Genomic DNA, 17,173 nt, shown 5'->3' with positions numbered 1-17,173 from the left:
GTATTTCTCTGTCCCAATCTGAGTCTGTCTGCCATGGAATTTTTCATACTCTGAAAGTTTGTTTGTTTGTTTTTTAATACACAGCCAAAGGAAGATTAAAACTTTAGATGCCCTCCAGCATATGTTCTTATCTTTGGATTGCCTTGTGCTTCCTTATGGTAAATTTTCACATTTAAAAATTTCTTCTTACTTTTTAAAAATATGCCCAGGAGTGGATTTTGGTTTTTTTTAAGGACAAGAGGAGAATTCCAGGCACTAGCGAAGGACAGGAAAACTGACCTCTACTCTATAAGAACTTGGGATTCAGAGCTCAGACTTTACAGAAGGGTAAATCTGTTGTCTGTATTCTGATTTGCCAATGGAAATGCATTAGAGCAATAGAGAAAATTAAGAGTCTAGTGGTTCAGATATTTTTCATTGGTACTTTAGAGCAAAATGAAAAGACAAAAGAGAGCTAGCCAATTATGTAGCAGGGAATCTCCCTGCATCCGTTTCTCCTGAGAACACAAAAGAAAATTTGAAGATACTTCACCTGTTTCTGTCAGTTCCATTTTTTCTTTACCTCCAACTAAAATAAGATTCCACCTAAGGCTTGCACTGTGTGCTGCTAAAACCGAGGAGTGATTCCAAGCTCAGCATATTTACCCTCAAGAAATTCCTCAGCTTGGAGTATCATGATAAAGACATTGCCTCAAAGGCTTATATAGTACCCCACAAAGCTCCAAAAGCAAACTTTTACAGTGACAGTAAAAAATTAAATTTCAGCCCTGGCTAGTGGGTCAGTGGTTGAGAGTCGGCTGGTGAATCCAAGGGGCGCTGGTCAATTCCCAGTCCAGGGCACACACCTGGGGTGTGGGCCAGGTCCCCAGTAGGCAACCGCACATTGATGTTTCTCTCTCTTTCTTTCTCCCTCCCACCCCCTCTCTAAAAAATAAATAAAATCTTTTTTAAAAAAATTAAAATTTACATGAACTTCACTTGCACAATATAAAATCACACTCTGGGATCAAATACTAAAACCTACATAACTACACCTAACGTAAAAACAAAAAAAGATAAAAAATAATTCCGCTCGTGGTCCAAATGCTGTGGGTAAAATTGTGTGACAGACAGAAAATTGTGTAAACCATATGCAGAGAAGTAGACAAGCATACTCACACAAATCAACTCACTGCAGATAAATATAATCTTTGGATTATTGTCATACCCCCACATGTGTTTCTTCCCTCGTTTTCATAGGTCTGAAGAAACAAGCTCCACTTTTTGTGCCTCCTTCAATAACATCAGTAGGTAAGTACAGAAAAGCAGTACTGTAGAGAGGTAAGAATAGTAGGGTCCTCTCATCCAGCAGAAAGCACCTCTGTAAAGAGTTTTCCCTTTGACCCTCTTTCCCTCATACTTAACTCCTACAGTTGCGGGGTCACTTTGGTTCCTGGAAAAACCACAACTGTCTCAGCAATTGTTTCTGCATCCTGGCTTCCTTCTTTATACTTAGCCCCAAGGTGAGCTAAATGTACACATCATCACCTTTTTCTTGTTTTCCAACCCATTGTCTTTCTCCTTGCATTAGTAACCACTTCTTTAAAAAGTCTGTTCAGCAGTTGTTCATGCACGAACTGCATATTTGTTAAGTTCAGGGCCTTGAAGATACAAAGTTGAGTCAGCCAGGGCCCCAGCCATGGAGAGGCTTACAGTCTATTGTCAAAGCCATGCCTCACTGGCATCTGCCCGTAGCCTCTCTCTGTGCTCACCCACTGCTGGGTTCTGCATCCCAGTCTCTCACAGGGTCGCTGGAACTTCTGATCTGGATTGCGTTTATGTGACTTGGGGAATAAAAAATTAGAGATGACCCCCAGAAAAGTTCCATGTAAAAGTACACGTAACTTTTTCTTATAAGTGTACGGGGAGAAAATGTCCAAAGAAATGACACCAATTGTGGCCATCTTAGGGTAGTAAGAGCAAAAGTGTGGTACTACGGCAAACTTGGCGAGACTAGTTTTCAGTAGTTCTTACAGGATCCCAGATCGTCTTGTTCACACAGGAGGGACATGAAAGCCCTTCTTCTTGTTGGATATTAAAGGGCTTGGAAAACACCACTATGTGGTTTTCCTCCACAGCAAACTAGGCTACCTGGTCCTTCAGTCTGGCAGTACACACACTTGAATTTTAGCGCATGAGAATTTTATGTTTCTTTGCCTCAAAAACAACAGTGCCATGTATTGATGTCAATTACATTTAAAATAATTTGCAATAAATGTAGGCATTGGTGTTGTGAACATTTTTGTGTGTGTTTCTTTTTTTAAGATTTTATTCACCTATTTTTTTGAGAGAAGGGAAAGGAGGGAGAAAGAGAGGGAAACTTTGATGTAAGAGAGAAACATTGACTGTTTGTCTCTCATACTCGCCCCAACCAGGGACCCGAACCCACAACCCTGACTGGAAATCGAATCAGTGACCCTTTGCCCTGTAGGACGATGCCCAGCCTATCGGGACACACTGGTCAGAGCACTTTTGATGTTTCTTGATGGGACTAATTTGCATACCACCTATAAAAATTGCATCTCCTATTTGATCCCTGCTGTAATTTCACCTGCTAATCTTCTTCTATCTTGATCTCTTGAATGACAGGAGCAGTTAATGAGAGAAGTCTTCCTCACCCACGTTTGAAGCATGAGATGTGCTTGGTACAAACATGCACCAGTGAAATGGTTCGGGGGATTTCACAGCAAACGAATCAGAAACATAACTGTTTAGCCAATGCTTATTTTTTGATCCTTGACATATCAATCACCTCCTCCCTACTTTATCTGCCACCCAAATAAAGAGAATTACTGAACAGATGCCCTCCCAAGACTTGAACCTAATCAAATAAAATAAAAACCTAATAAAATGTGTGCAAATAAGGTAGTCAGAGACTCAGGCAGACAAACTTCTATTGACACATGAGTTACCTTAGGTGGAAATGAAATTAGGAAAAATCTCTAAATGTTTAATATCAAATGTTATCCTTTATGATGCACAATTTCTGCAGCTTCTATGCACTGCATGTGGAGGGCACATACAGAGACGAAGAGCCCACCAGAGGACACTGACAAGGCCTCTGCCTCACTGGGGCAGGGCTCAACACTGATTCCTCTGAAGGAGCCACGATAAACCAGTTGGTAAAAGGCCACAAATAACACCAAGAAGGTAATAAATGATTTCATACACTGAAGCTTTGCTCAGGATACTAAAGCCTCTTGGACACCGGATGGTCACGTCACAAAGAACCAAGGAAGACCCTCTACAATAAGGGTGCTGTCTCAGTCCGCTCAGGCTGTTACAACAAAACACCACAGTCCGGTGGCTTAAACAACAAATATTTTATTGTCTCATGGTCTGGAGGCAAGAAATCCAAGATTAAGGTGTCAGTAGACTTGGCTTCTCCTGAGACCTCTCTCCTTGGCTTGTAGAAGGCCTCCTTCTCATTGTGTAGTCCCCCTGTCTCTGTCCAAATTTCTTCTTCTTTTTTTCAAAATTTTCACTCTATTCTTTTTAGAAAGAGAGAGATAGAGAGGGACCAGGAGGGAGGGAGAGAGAAACATCGACCAGTTGTCCCACCCATCCATTCACTTGTTGTTTCTTGAATGTGCCCTGATCGAGAGGATCGAACTCACAACCTCGACGTATCAGGGCAGTGCCCTAACTGACCGAGCTACTCATCCAGGGCCAGATTCCTCTTCTTAGAAGGTCACTAGTCTTACTGGATTAGGGCCTGTCCATTAAAGTTAATTACGGTTTTAAACACCTTATTTCCAAATGTGGTTATATTCTCAACTGCTGGTGGTTGATTAAGGTTTTAACATATGAATTGTTCAGGGAGAAAAAAAAAACTTCCTTTATAACAGATGGATTTATAAGCATCATGCATATTAAAACATTTGGGGAAAGAGTAACATTTCTGAAACTCTATCAGAGTTCCTAAACTTAATGTGACAGATGTGTCACACACTTAAACACATTATTTAAAATGTTCTGTTACCGTTTTACCTTTGGCCTGTGTTAATGATATTAACTTCCTGACCTTCCTTCTTTGTGCGAATTATGGCTAAACATGAACTCAGCCGACTGAGTCTGAATGTGATTGCCAAGGTTCCCCGGAGCCCTGAAAGAGAAAACAAAGACTATTAGCCATGTGCCAAGAAGATAAGGTCACAGCAGTTTTTAATGCAAGTGGGGAATGATAAAATACGGGGGTAGGTGATACAAAACTGAAATCTTGATGGAACAAAGAAAAAGGAAGTGGCCATCAGAAATAGGGTGATCCAGTGATCAGCAAGCTGCTGTTACTAACTTAATTTGTTGATTTGTTTAATTTGATTTGTTCAGTTTATTCAGTAAATTAATAGTCACTTGGAATCACAGCACCTTTGATTAATTCAAGACAGTGCTAAATATGCAGAAGCAGAGAGAATATCTCATTTCATTGAAACTGCTCATGGAATCATTTTTTAATGTACACGTACTCTGACCACTAAGTTTTTTAATTATCAAGAAAGATGAGTTAGAATAAACTTAAATTTAGTTTAATTTTTATCGTTGTTATTTTCCTTCTTTCTGAAATCCATTTAATGTCATTTTGGTTGTTTGTATTGAGGATATACGTGCAAATGTGTATATACCTAAGGACACGTAATATCTCCTAGAACATAGCAACTGTTCCCACGGTCTAGAATTAGCTTAGCCTTCTTCTCCAGTATCACTGTCGTATACTTTAATTAACAAGAAAATAAAATTCCTAAATATTTGGTCAACTTGCCTTTTTAGGTATTAAACTGTATTATACAAATATGAGCTTAGTATGCACTAGAATTATTCAAACTTTGCAAGCTGCCCTTTGGTTTAACACTGGAGCTGCTACTGGGGCCAAGGGTCATATAAATGGGCACCATTTCTAATATGAAAAGGCAAAATACATTTACAACCTTCTAAGCACTACTTTCAATTTCATGGAATTACCTGGTTTTCCTTCTACATGTTTCCATAATTCTAATAGTTCATCCGTTTAAAAAGCTCGCAAGTTCTGATCAAAAATTATGCTTATGATAACATTGTTTATTGTCTTTAGCCAAGCATAGATACAGCCTAAGACTCTGAAATGCATGTTAGTTTGTACACTGTCGCTCATTTGTTAAGCACTCTCTGTATGTAGCAGACACGATAATCTGATTGGCTTTCACAGTGGCCATTTAGCGGTCACATGCTTGTAAGGAAACCACTCTGAGTAACCCATCGGAGCAAGTCCATGTATATGGTGGATGGAAATTGCAACTTATCATGATACTATTGTTTGACTACAGGAGAGCTCCAGTTAACTGTTAGAAGTGTGCTTAAAAAAATCAATGACTTTACAGTTATTAATCTGGGAGATTGGGAGAGGTCCAAATTCCTGCAGCAGAGGGCAGTAATGCACATTTATCAATGGCAGGAAAGATGAAGAGCTAGAGACTAGTACAAAGTAACTTCTCTGGAGAAAAGCGTTTAGAGGCCTTTTCTGCATCAGTGTTAGTGAGTGGAAGAAATGAGACCAAAAAATGCAAACAAACACTGTCTAACCCTCCCCCCCCCCCCCGCCATGAACAGGCTGAAATAATTCTCAAACGTGGCTTGTCAAGATGTAAAACAAAAGAAACCAAAACAAAAAACAAACTGAAACAGATAGATTTCTTACCCAACTACACACAAGGAGCCACCTGACTTTGTCAAGGTCAGTGCAGAGATTGCTCATAGACCAATGAAGTCTGCTGAAAAAGCTCCAAACCGCTCAGGAACACAGGCAAATATACTATGTTGCAGATGGTCCAACGAATGTGCAGAATACACTAGAAATAATCACCTACTTAATCTTTCTACCACTTCATTCCCAAACTATCTGGCTACTAGAAAAAAAATGCAACAACATCCAAGGTGCTCAGCAGTATCCCCTCCTTCGGTTCTTGTGGCTGCCCACCACAGTAACATTGTTTGCAGCTTTTTGTCCTGGGTCTTTACAAAGCTACTTCAGCAAGCTCTTTCTCACCTCACCCTATCCTGACATTACTCTGTGTCCTATATTGTACTACTTGTAATAAATGACCAGTGTTATTTATTCAACAAAAGACTTGAGGTAAAAATTTGAAGGTAGAGTCTGGGAATGCATGATGGCATAGTTTTTAACTCCTGCTATACAAAACCAGAAAAAGACACTAATATAACACACACACACACACACACACACACACACACACCATCTATTGCAAAATTAAGCAACAAGGTGAATGAGCAAAATCACCAACAGTTATAAGGCTTACATAATATTAGTTTCTCTGGAAAGTGATGTTTAGCGGAAGCAATGAGGCTTGAGAATAAGAGAACACTGTAATCTCCATCTGCTCCTCAGTGGGAACAAACTGAAATCTAAGAAACAGGAGGGAATGTATTCTGCAGGTTCTAAATCAAGGAACAAAGCCTCTTAAAGAGAAGACTCTTCTAGAAATAGAATCCAAGTTGATCAGGCCAGAAACAATAGTGACAAAAGAAAAGTCTAGATAAAAAAATACCTGGCTGGTGTAGCTCAGTGGATTGAGCGTGGGCTGCAAACCAAAGGGTTGCAGGTTCAATTCCCAGTCAGGGCACTTGCCTGGGTTGCAAGCCAGATCTCCAGTGGGGGCCATGTGAGAGGCAGCCACACAATGATGTTTCTCTCTCTCTCTTTCTCCTTCCCTTCTGCTCTCTAAAAATAAATAAGTAAAATCTTTAAAAAATAGCAAAAGGAGGAAGTAGGTCCCAAAAATATGAGTTCTATTTCATAAAATAAAAATATATTTCATAAACACAACAGAAAAGGGAGTGATATAGAAAAACAACAGAAGAGCAATGTAGCTGAAACAGTTACACTGACCCACTCACTCTTCCACAGCAAAGAAAAACTTATTTGACTTAGAAACAGCAACCAAAAAGATTATGGCCCAATCCCGTACAAATTTAATATGTGAGCCAAAGAGAATAAGGACTATAACAGTGTCACTGCAAGCAAGCCAAAATGTAGTGTCCACAAACATATAAAACAGTAACCTATATTCCAAACCATGCTGAAAGAAATTAAGAATTGAAACTTTAAAAAAACATAATAAATCAGAATCAGAAAAACTCTAGTGACATGTTTCAAGAAAGAATAGATTTTAAAAGAAATGCAACAAAAAATTATTTCAGAAATTAATATTGAACTGGAAAGATCAAAAGAGTAACACATAATGCTTTAGGAGAAATATCAGGTGAAGAGGAGAAACACTAGGTAAATCAAAAAGAAATAAGAAAAATCAAAAAAGAGGTCAAGAAAATAATAAAAGTAGAAGATACAAAAGAATATGCAACATTCTTGTAATAGGTTTTCCCAAATAAGAAACTCAAACAACAGGGCAAAACAAAGGCTAAATAAAATAATTTAAGAAAATTTTCTTAAGTGACATGAATAAAAAACCTTCTACATATCATAAAGTTACACAGAAGGAATAGGGTACACCAGAATAGACAACACCACAACATATTCTAGTTAAACTATTAAATTTGAAAAAAATATCCTTTAGCTAGTAGGCAAAAAGATCATATCACTCTCAACAACCATGTTTTATGCCAGGAGACAATTAAGTAACATATCTAAGATATTTTTTTAAAAAAGAAAATGTGAACCAAAGGTTTTGAATACAGTGAAATTGACCTTCATGTACCAAAGTTCCAGACAAAAATATTCTGTGACTCTAAGAGGTTAGAGAATATTATTTATAAAACCTTCCCTAGAAATTAAGATTTAAACATCACAATGATTGAAATAAGGACAGTGAAATAAGCACAGGTGCTAAACATGCAATTACCAGTAGAACTAAGACTACATGATGGCCTTCAGTGAGACCAAGTAGTATACAATGGCTACAGGCAGCAACAAGGTGAGAGAAAGAGAGCAAAAAACCAACCTGAAAATACAGGTGTGACAAAAACTTCAGGTAGCAATAAATGAAATGCAACAGTCCTTTGAAACAATACACCATGACAAAGTGGGGTGTATTCAGAAATGTAAGTTCAGAAAATCCATCAATACGCTTGGTTAGTGTAATACAGCTAAAGAGAAAAATAAAATGATCATCTCCACTGATGCAGAAAAAGCATTTAGCAGCACTCAATCTGCACCATTCATGTTAAGAATTAACCACCAGAATGGAAATGTATGGAGATATACAAATAAATATATATAATATATAATATATAATATATAATATATAATATATAATATATAATATATAATATATAATATATAATATATCTATCTCCATACATATGGTATATCCATGAGGTATATATATATACCTCATCAGAGAAGTTAGCATCTTTACTTAATTAGGAACTTTACTTAATTCTATGCTTAGATTAGAAAATAAAAAACAAGATGAGGGTGACTACAATCTCTACTTCTATTGAGCACTATGCTATCAATCATTCAACTGAGCAACAAAAATCAATTATAGCTGTAAGAATTAGAAAAGTTAAAGTAAAACCATTCTATTTGAATATAAAGTAAATGTACATCAGGAAAATTCAAAAAACAAAATTTAGTCAAGGAACAGTTTTTAAACTTAATATCTGATAATCACCCTTTTGTATATAAGAAAAAATAATTTAGAAGTTACAATGGCAGAGAAGACTCCATGTCAATTGCCAAAGACTAATAATACAATTCTTAAGTATAAACATAAGATAAAATGTACAAAATCTATACAGAAACAACAAGTACCCCCAAAAGATTAAAAAAGCAAGATGAATGAAATGGACAGTTATACAGTATGAGAGAAGGAGATTCAACACTCCTAAGATGCCAGTTATATCTGAATTCATTAATGCATTTAATGTAATCACAGTAAAAAGCATGTTTCTTTTTCCCTGAAAGTAGGAAAGTTGGTATAAAAATGCATTGGATTAAATAAAAAATCTTTTGGGAGATACACTGAGACATTCAAGAAAACTGTGAAAAGGAAGAGTAACAGTTGAGGAGATGGAGTTGAGGCGCTGCTTTGTGATTGGCGTGAAACAGACACAGACCAACATGACGCAATAGGACACTCAGAAGGACGCCCAACTGCACGTGGACATTTAGTACATGATGGGAACAGCATCCCCAATCTGGGGGCTAAAATGTACATTGTTAAAGTGGTGGTTTAACTAGATAGTCATATGGAAAAAGTAAAAATGTGATCTCTTTCTCATACTCTAACAGATAAATTCCATGGATCAAAAATTTAAATGTAAAAAATAAATAAACCAATACAAGGGTAAAATAAAAACATGGGTGGATTGTCCCAAAACTGGATTTCTCCATAACCAGGGAAATGCACTTAGGATTTAAAATCCAGGATGATAAAGGGAAGATTGAAAATTTTTATTTCATAAAGGTAATTTTTTTCATGGCAAAAAAAATCCTTATAGACATAGCTAAAAAAATTAATGACAAAGAGGAAAAGATCATCTTATATCAGAGACAAATGATGAAAATCTTTATTGTGTGAAGAATTTTAAAATATAAAAGAAAATCTAACAACTTTATAAAGAAAAATGGTCTGGAGATATGGACAGAGAGCTTAGAGAAAAAATTAAATGATTTAAAATATGAAAAAGTTTGTGTGATAAGAGAAATGCATATTAAAATTATACCAATCTACCATTTCTTCTCCATCAGACTGCAAACATCCCAGTGTTTAACAACAGCTCTGCAGCAAGGCCGTGGGCACACAAGCACCTTGGTGCATTGCTGATGGGATTACAACATGGCATTACTCTGTGAGAGGGGACTTTGGCAAAACTATACGTTAATTTTCCCTTTGACTCAGTGAGTAATCCCACTGTTAGGAATCTATTCCAAAGATATACTAGTAAAAATAGAGCAAGACACAGAGGTATTTATTGTAGCACCATTTGTAATATCAAGGGTTTGAAAAGAACCTAAATTTTCATAAGCAAGACATTAGTTGAATAAACTCAGGGCAAACCCACAATGGAGTTCTAGGTGTCTGTGAAAAACACTGAGAGTCATATTTACACACTACTATGGAGTCATCTCCAAGATGGATCCTTAAGTGAAAAAAAATGCAAGATGGAAACCTGGGTATTAATGTTTAACCAAGAAAGGGTAGGCTTCAAATACATATCCATTACTGTATCTCTATCTAGATGTCTTTGCTTGTGGTTTTTAAAAAATAAAAACAAACCAGCATAAAAATAAAATAGAGAACAGGAATAGGGTAGAGGTGACCATGGATATAAACTACTCTTATTCCATAGAGTTGGCTAAGTAACCATATAAATATTTTGCATAACTATAATATAAAATGATGATTTGTTATGGAACTATTTTTAATAATCAGATTCTTGGTGGGAGGGCCATTATCATTATCCCGAGAGTGGTTGGGGCTTATATGGGATAGCCACTGTTGTGTAGTGGGAGAGTAGGACTTTTGATGTTGGAGAAAGGAGAAACGATTTCGGAACCAAGAGACTAAATAGAAATAAGCCATGCATACTGGAATTTTACTTTTCAGTATGACTGTTAACTTTCTACTAAAGGATCCAGTGCTCTTTCACAGAAAATGCGAACTTCGAGTCTGAACTAAGAAATATACAAAAGCAGCCTTGCTGTCTTAACAGACGGGACAGCAAGTAAATCATAAATGACTGCTGGGATCGTGTTCAGTGGATTTAGGACCCCACTAAAGAGTCTCTGCTGGGCAAATGTGAATCAATAAGGACAACAGCTGTGATTTCCTGAAACTCATAAAATAGATTTAGACCCATCGGTTCCTACAATGTTAAAAAAATCATAGGTCACCTCTGAATGATGCATGTAGCAGCCAACTTACTGTTTTGGAAAAATATAAAAGATAAAAATAAGCATTTATGTTGCTTTTTTTAGTCTCATCATACCCCAGGATAACCAAGCAACCTGTCAAGAAGTTTTCTTCACATAAGGGTTAATATATGAAAAATAAATGATAAAATTAAGATACCCCCATTTTTCAGTGCCTGAGGGGCTATGAAATAGGGCAATCATTATCAACGCTTGAGGATGTTACAGAAATTGAGACAGCTGATCATTATGTGCTGCTTGATGGAAGTTCACATCACCACCTATCAAGTTGTCTTGCCAAAAAATTGAATCTGAATCTCATTAAGCATCTAGATAAAAGTATGCATTTCAGTTATACTGGCAATGGAAGAACATGTTAAACAGCAGCATGGGGGTAAAATCAGTGAAATCCTGATCCTGTGCAAAACCGCATAATAATGACTCAGTTTTTATGAATGGTATGGATCATACATAGATCTGATTCAAGCAAACAAATTTAAAAAATTATACAATGAATATCTGATAAATTTAGAAGCTATTATTAATTTTTTAAGATTTTATTCATTTATTTTTAGAGGGGAAGGAAAGGAAAGAGGGAAAGAAATATCAACGCATGGTTGCCTCTTGTGTGTCTCCTGCTGGGAACTGGCCTGCAACCCAGGCATGTGCCCTGACTGGGAATCGAACCATGATTGTCTGCTTCACAGGCCTGTGCTCAATCCACTGAGCTACACCAGCCAGGTCAGAAGCTATTATTAATTTTTAAGATGCAGTCACAGTTACTGTGAAGGAGTTTTCTTAGACAGTCTTTATCTTTGAAAGATACATACTGGGGTATTTACAAGATGAGATGGCTTTATGCCTGGAATTTGCTTCAATATAATGGGCAGTGAGATGAGTGCAGTGAGATGTCATTGAAACTTGATTGGTCATAGTTGGTAATTGTTGAAGTTGGGTGATATGTACATGTGGATCCATTATACTCTTCTACCTTTATAGCTTTCAAAGTTTTCAAATATAAAAAAGTGACAATAGCAGTAACAACAACATTTTTTTACTCATCAAATACTTACTGACTACCTACTATGTGCCATTACATCCTCAATTTTTAAGGCAAAATCCCGAATGATGCAAACAGGTGGTCTTTAGGGCAAAGCAGCATCATGAATAGTAACTATAGCATTTTACATTCTTCTAATCTCTTCAGAAGAACTGAAAACATTAGAACGTTGGGTCTGTAAGTATCCTGAAGGTGTCACAGGGAGTTCACCTCTTCCAGCTTCCCTGGCAGTGACAAGTTGGCTTCAGAGCCACTAACGGTCCCCAGATGCTCTTCTACTTAGGGTGGGGTTTCGTTGGAATAAAATCATCAGAAGCTGAAAATGAATTTCATTCACCTGACTTAGTGAACATCACACCTTAGGTTAGCCTACCCTAAATATGCTCCAAACAACGCTGGCAACACAGTATACTGTAGAGTAACGGCTGTCTATTCTCATGAACCTGTGGCTGGATGGGGGCTGTGGCACTGCCTCCCAGCACCATGAGAGAGAATCTGACCACGTGTCACCAGCCTGGGAAGTGATCAACATGTGTAGCTTTCCCACCAGCATATAAACTCAGAAAATCCTAAGGCTAAGGATGATAAATCAGAGAACATGTTACTAGGAGATATACCTTAAACAAGCATATTTTGAACTTTTTCAAGGGGCATCTGATTTCAATGATACTATCCTTTTGTTTCACTAATAACTTCAGACAATGTATCCTAACTTTGGTTGGAGAAAAAACAGTGTACTTCCACTGGCTCAGATCCCAAGAAAATGCATTTTATACTGTGGAAGTGATCATGGTAATGCAGGTCCAGAAGCCAGAGGAGAATATAAGAGGATATCCCAGAAATGTTTGTATAGAAAAGTAACTCCTTGATCTGGCTGGTGTGGCTCAATGGATTGAGTGCCGGCCTGCAAACCAAAGGGTCATTAGTTTGACTCCCAGTCAGGGCACATGTCTGGATTCAGGGTCAGATCCCCAGTAGAGGGCACATGAGAGGCAACCACGCATTGATATTTGTCTCCCTCTTTCCCTCCCTTCCTCTCTCTAAAAGTAAATAAATAAAATCCTTTAAAAAAAGATAATTCCTATACAAATGTCCAAAACAATGCTATTGGTGTTATGGTTCACCTTTGAGAGGTAGGTTTTATAACTGAATTGAATTTTTAAAGGGGAGGTTGACCTGTAAGTAGACACTTCCTGAAGTGGGTACCCAGATCCCCACCTCTTTTCCAAAGAACACTTTTCTCTATGAACTGCCTCTGATTTACAGTTCCCATAACAGCAGGCCAAGGTTTCTGGCCACAGCATTGCTACAACACCATTTGCCTCCCTGGCCACTGTAAATGAATTTGATGTCTTATCCGAACCAGTAAGACAATTGAGCTCTTTCCTTCTCTGTAAAACTTGGAATTAGCACCAAAAATAACAGTCTAAGTCTGTATGTGTTCTTGAGATAGGAAGATGCAAACTCAGAATCACTGGTAGTATTTTCTGTCTTGTGAACAGGAGGACTAGAAGTCAGTCTTTGCTGACAGAGACTGAGACTGGTACAGGTGAGCAGAAATAGGTAGACGCGAGTGATGGACAGGGAGGACTTATTATGTGGGGTAAAAAATGATAGACTGATAAAGGGAGGGATGGGTTTAGGGGTGGATAGATGGATGGATGAATAGGTAAATAAACAGATATACAGATAAGATATCGCAATAGAGATAACTGAATAATTGAACTGAATATTGAACATTCTAATGAAACTCAGATTTCTAATGTTTGTCGAAATCATGGAAGAGAATGAGGATTGAGGGAAACAGGTCAGTGAACACTACTTTGTATTAGATACACTTTAATATTATTAAATTTTATAGCTCATTTATATTTTTATTTATCTATATAAATATTAAGATATACTTATATCCAAGTATTACTTGAGCAGGTAGAAAAACAAAATTTAGAAATGTTAAAATGCAGGAAACACTGAGCGAGAACTCAAGATATAGACTTTAAAATAATTAGTAAGATCTAAAATTCTATTAATTAAAAAAGTCTATCATTTCTCAACTTTTCCAGTAAAAGTGACAAGAAATAGCAGTATGAGCTATTTTTGGAATGTAACATTTTATTTCCCTTCATAGACCTAGTGTCTTGTGTTTACTTTGGCTAATACTGAGTACATAACATGAATTCTCTAAGCATTTACATTTCTTGGAAGAAAGAAGCCGTAGATTCTGTCACTCAGTGGCAGAGGCATGGCTGGGAATAAATGCTCAGGACAGAAAATTCAAAATGTATGACTGTTATCAAGAGTAGGGACTCTCATTTCCTGTTTTTCGAATTTTCCCCTAAATACCTTAGCTCCATCCATAGGGTTTGATATTAACAAATGTTTATAAAATACATTATTCTGCATAAAACAGCAACTGACCATGGACAAACAATAACAACTGATCTCAAGTAAATTTTATCAGCTACCAGTTTACTTTACAATGATGCATTCGACCCTTTTCACTCACGGAAGATCCTGATCAGTAAGCGGCCCACAGTTGCCCAGTGACAACGCAAGCCCTGAAATGAACTAGTCGGGACTACACGCCAGCAGTTTCCAAACCATTCCACTCCACTAAGTTCTGCGCAGTTTTTTTTCTTGGACGCTAGAGGGAGATTGTTTGCAGTTTTCCACTTTTAAGGCATATTTTGCAATGAGGGTATGTCTTTTTCATCCTCATCCACTTTGTGACTACGTAGGGTTGCATATGGCAATACTTCATCCTGAGGTCCTATCAAGAAATCACATTTTTAAGAATATTTATTTAACATACATGAGATAGACACCAGTTTAGGAAATAGTCACATTTATTTATGAAATATGATTCTAAATTGAGGAAATGTAAAATAGGTCAAAATAACATTTCGCCAAAGTAGACCATCATTCACACCTTGTTAATTTAATCACCCAACTCATATTTACAAATCCAAACACATTTTTAAAGGTGTGATAGCTAAACTTTTAGAACCTCAGAGGATACAACAAACTGGTACTAAAGTATTTTGGTAGAAAATAATGTTTATACCCTGTTTATCATCTCCCTCTACTCTCTCCCTGTTCACTCACTCCCAGCACACCAGCCTGGTTACTGTGGCCGCGTCCTTCAGAGCACTCACGTGTGTGTACTTCTCTGCCCACCACTTTTGCCTGCCAGTGTCCATGTGGCTCCTGCCCCTGACAGTCTCAAGTCTTGTCGGTATCTTTTCAATCAAGTGTACGCTACTTACAACTGCACCATTGCCATGACATAGCCATCCTCACCTCCTTTAACTTACTCTGTGTTTTATTTTTCTCATGGCATTTATAAGTTTCTACTATTCTATACATTGGATTTATTTATTATCGCAATTATTACATATAGTCTCCCCTAATACGTAAGTTCAATGAAAGTAAAGAGTTTAGTCTATTTTACGTACCAGTGCGTTTTAACACCTAGATTAATGCCAGGCGCATAGAAAGTACAAAACATTCGAAGACTTAAATTCTCTCCAATTCAAGTCAAAAAAACATTACTGCTCTTTACTTGAAGTTAATAATATTTTTCATGATCTCAACATCTGTTATTGAAATAAGCTTTTTCTACCAGGAAAACTTGCAAAGATAATAACATTATCTATCTTTGACCAAGAGTCTTACCCCACAAATCTGATGGATAGCTGTTGTAGCTTGTCTTTCTTGTGGTTTGGCACTTGAGATCCCTTCATTTTTTCAGCATCTATGAATAAGAAATCCTTGTGTCATTTTCCCCCCTTTTCTCTTATGGTCATTAGAATTTATCTGTTATTTTTCCACTGGGGTTGAAGCAGTATAAACGATGGCTTAAAGAGGGAATAACCATAAGTAAAATTGTAAAGTTAAACCAAGTAAATCTTTGAAGTTGTGCCAACAAAAAAAAATCATCCAATATTCCATCTCCCTTAGACACTGCCCCTCAGAAAACTGTTTTATCACTAGCCATCAGCTAATCCCTGCTAGAGAACCAACTCTGAGTGGCTTAAAATACTACAGCTTCAAGGGGATATTTGTGTTTAAAAATGACAACTCCAAGACAACTAGAATCCAAAAAAGTACATATCTGTGTCAGAAAATGGGAGGGAATATTTGGAAAAAAAGAAGAAAATCTTTTTTTTCATTATTTAGAGAATGCTTTATTAATTTCTGTAATCAACCCATGTAGATTAAGACCTTACATATTTAATATAGTGCATTACCCCTGTACAAATGGGAAAAAAATGTGTCAAACATTTCTAGACCAGTATGGCTGTTAATTCCTACACAATGCCAACTCCTTCTGATACAACTGAGACAGTTTTTCCAAAATTGACAGCAGAGCTAGTTTCCAAAAATTTGAATTTATTTATTTATTTGTTTGTTTGTTTATTTGTTTGTTTGTTTGTTTGTTTATTCATATGAAAAGACCAATACCAGTATGTTGTGCATCAAGAGCAGCAACAGCCTTCCCAGGTTCTGCAGCCATCTGAACAAAATCAGAGAGACACCCAGCGCAGTCCAATAAGAGAAAAAAAAGGTAAACAACAAATCCCCAGAAACCAGCAACGTTCTGTTACTGTTGTGGTACCTGGCACCATTTTTTTTATTAGCTTCTCTGTCATCATCTGGGAGGAAAGCGCTCTGGAATAACATCATTAGAAACAGCTCTGATCAAGCCTGGTCATGACCGCGCCTCGTAAGCAGGGACGACATGGTTTACACTCACAGAGGTATGACACACTCCTGTCCTACAGCCAGAATACTAGACGGTATAATAACAAAGGCATTCTTTGAGACTTGATTTTGTTTCTCCAGCAGAGGGCCCAGCCAGAAGTGTGGGGCAACACGACTCCGGTAGGGTGTATAACCTTCTCTGACAGAATTTTTTTTCACTGGTGGAATTGTTCTAGGTGCTCACTGCTCTTCATGAGTATCAGCTGAAAACCATTTAAAAAGAAGGAAATCTTTAGCTGCTCTTTGAATCATGTCACATATAAGGTCTGTGTAGGACCTCGTAAGAGTAGGCTAAAAGGATAGGCTTTTAAGACTATCCTTGGATGAATGATTTTTGAATGGGTGGGTCTCATTCAAAAGATAAGGCACTATTAGAGCATAAAAATGTGTAGGTCAACAGGCTATAACTGACAGCAACAAACCATAACTGAGGTGGGCAAGAG

The 17,173-nt window shown here is 37.3% G+C and overlaps 1 long non-coding RNA gene across 1 annotated transcript; it reads left to right on the top strand.

Moving 5' to 3' along the window:
* The first annotated feature begins 1,862 nt into the window (after nucleotides 1-1,862).
* Nucleotides 1,863-16,608, top strand: LOC118977160 (uncharacterized). Its single transcript, XR_005064465.1, has 3 exons — nucleotides 1,863-1,873; nucleotides 6,557-6,560; nucleotides 16,525-16,608. It is a non-coding gene; the product is annotated as an uncharacterized LOC118977160 (long non-coding RNA).
* Nucleotides 16,609-17,173: the final 565 nt, after the last annotated feature.

This window comes from Sturnira hondurensis, unplaced genomic scaffold (genome assembly GCF_014824575.4).
Source record: "Sturnira hondurensis isolate 20B ecotype Veracruz unplaced genomic scaffold, ASM1482457v3 Scaffold0021214, whole genome shotgun sequence".
NCBI classification, from domain to species: Eukaryota; Metazoa; Chordata; class Mammalia; order Chiroptera; family Phyllostomidae; genus Sturnira; species Sturnira hondurensis.
Note: the sequence above shows the minus strand (reverse complement) of the source record. Positions and strands in the feature narration are given on the sequence as shown.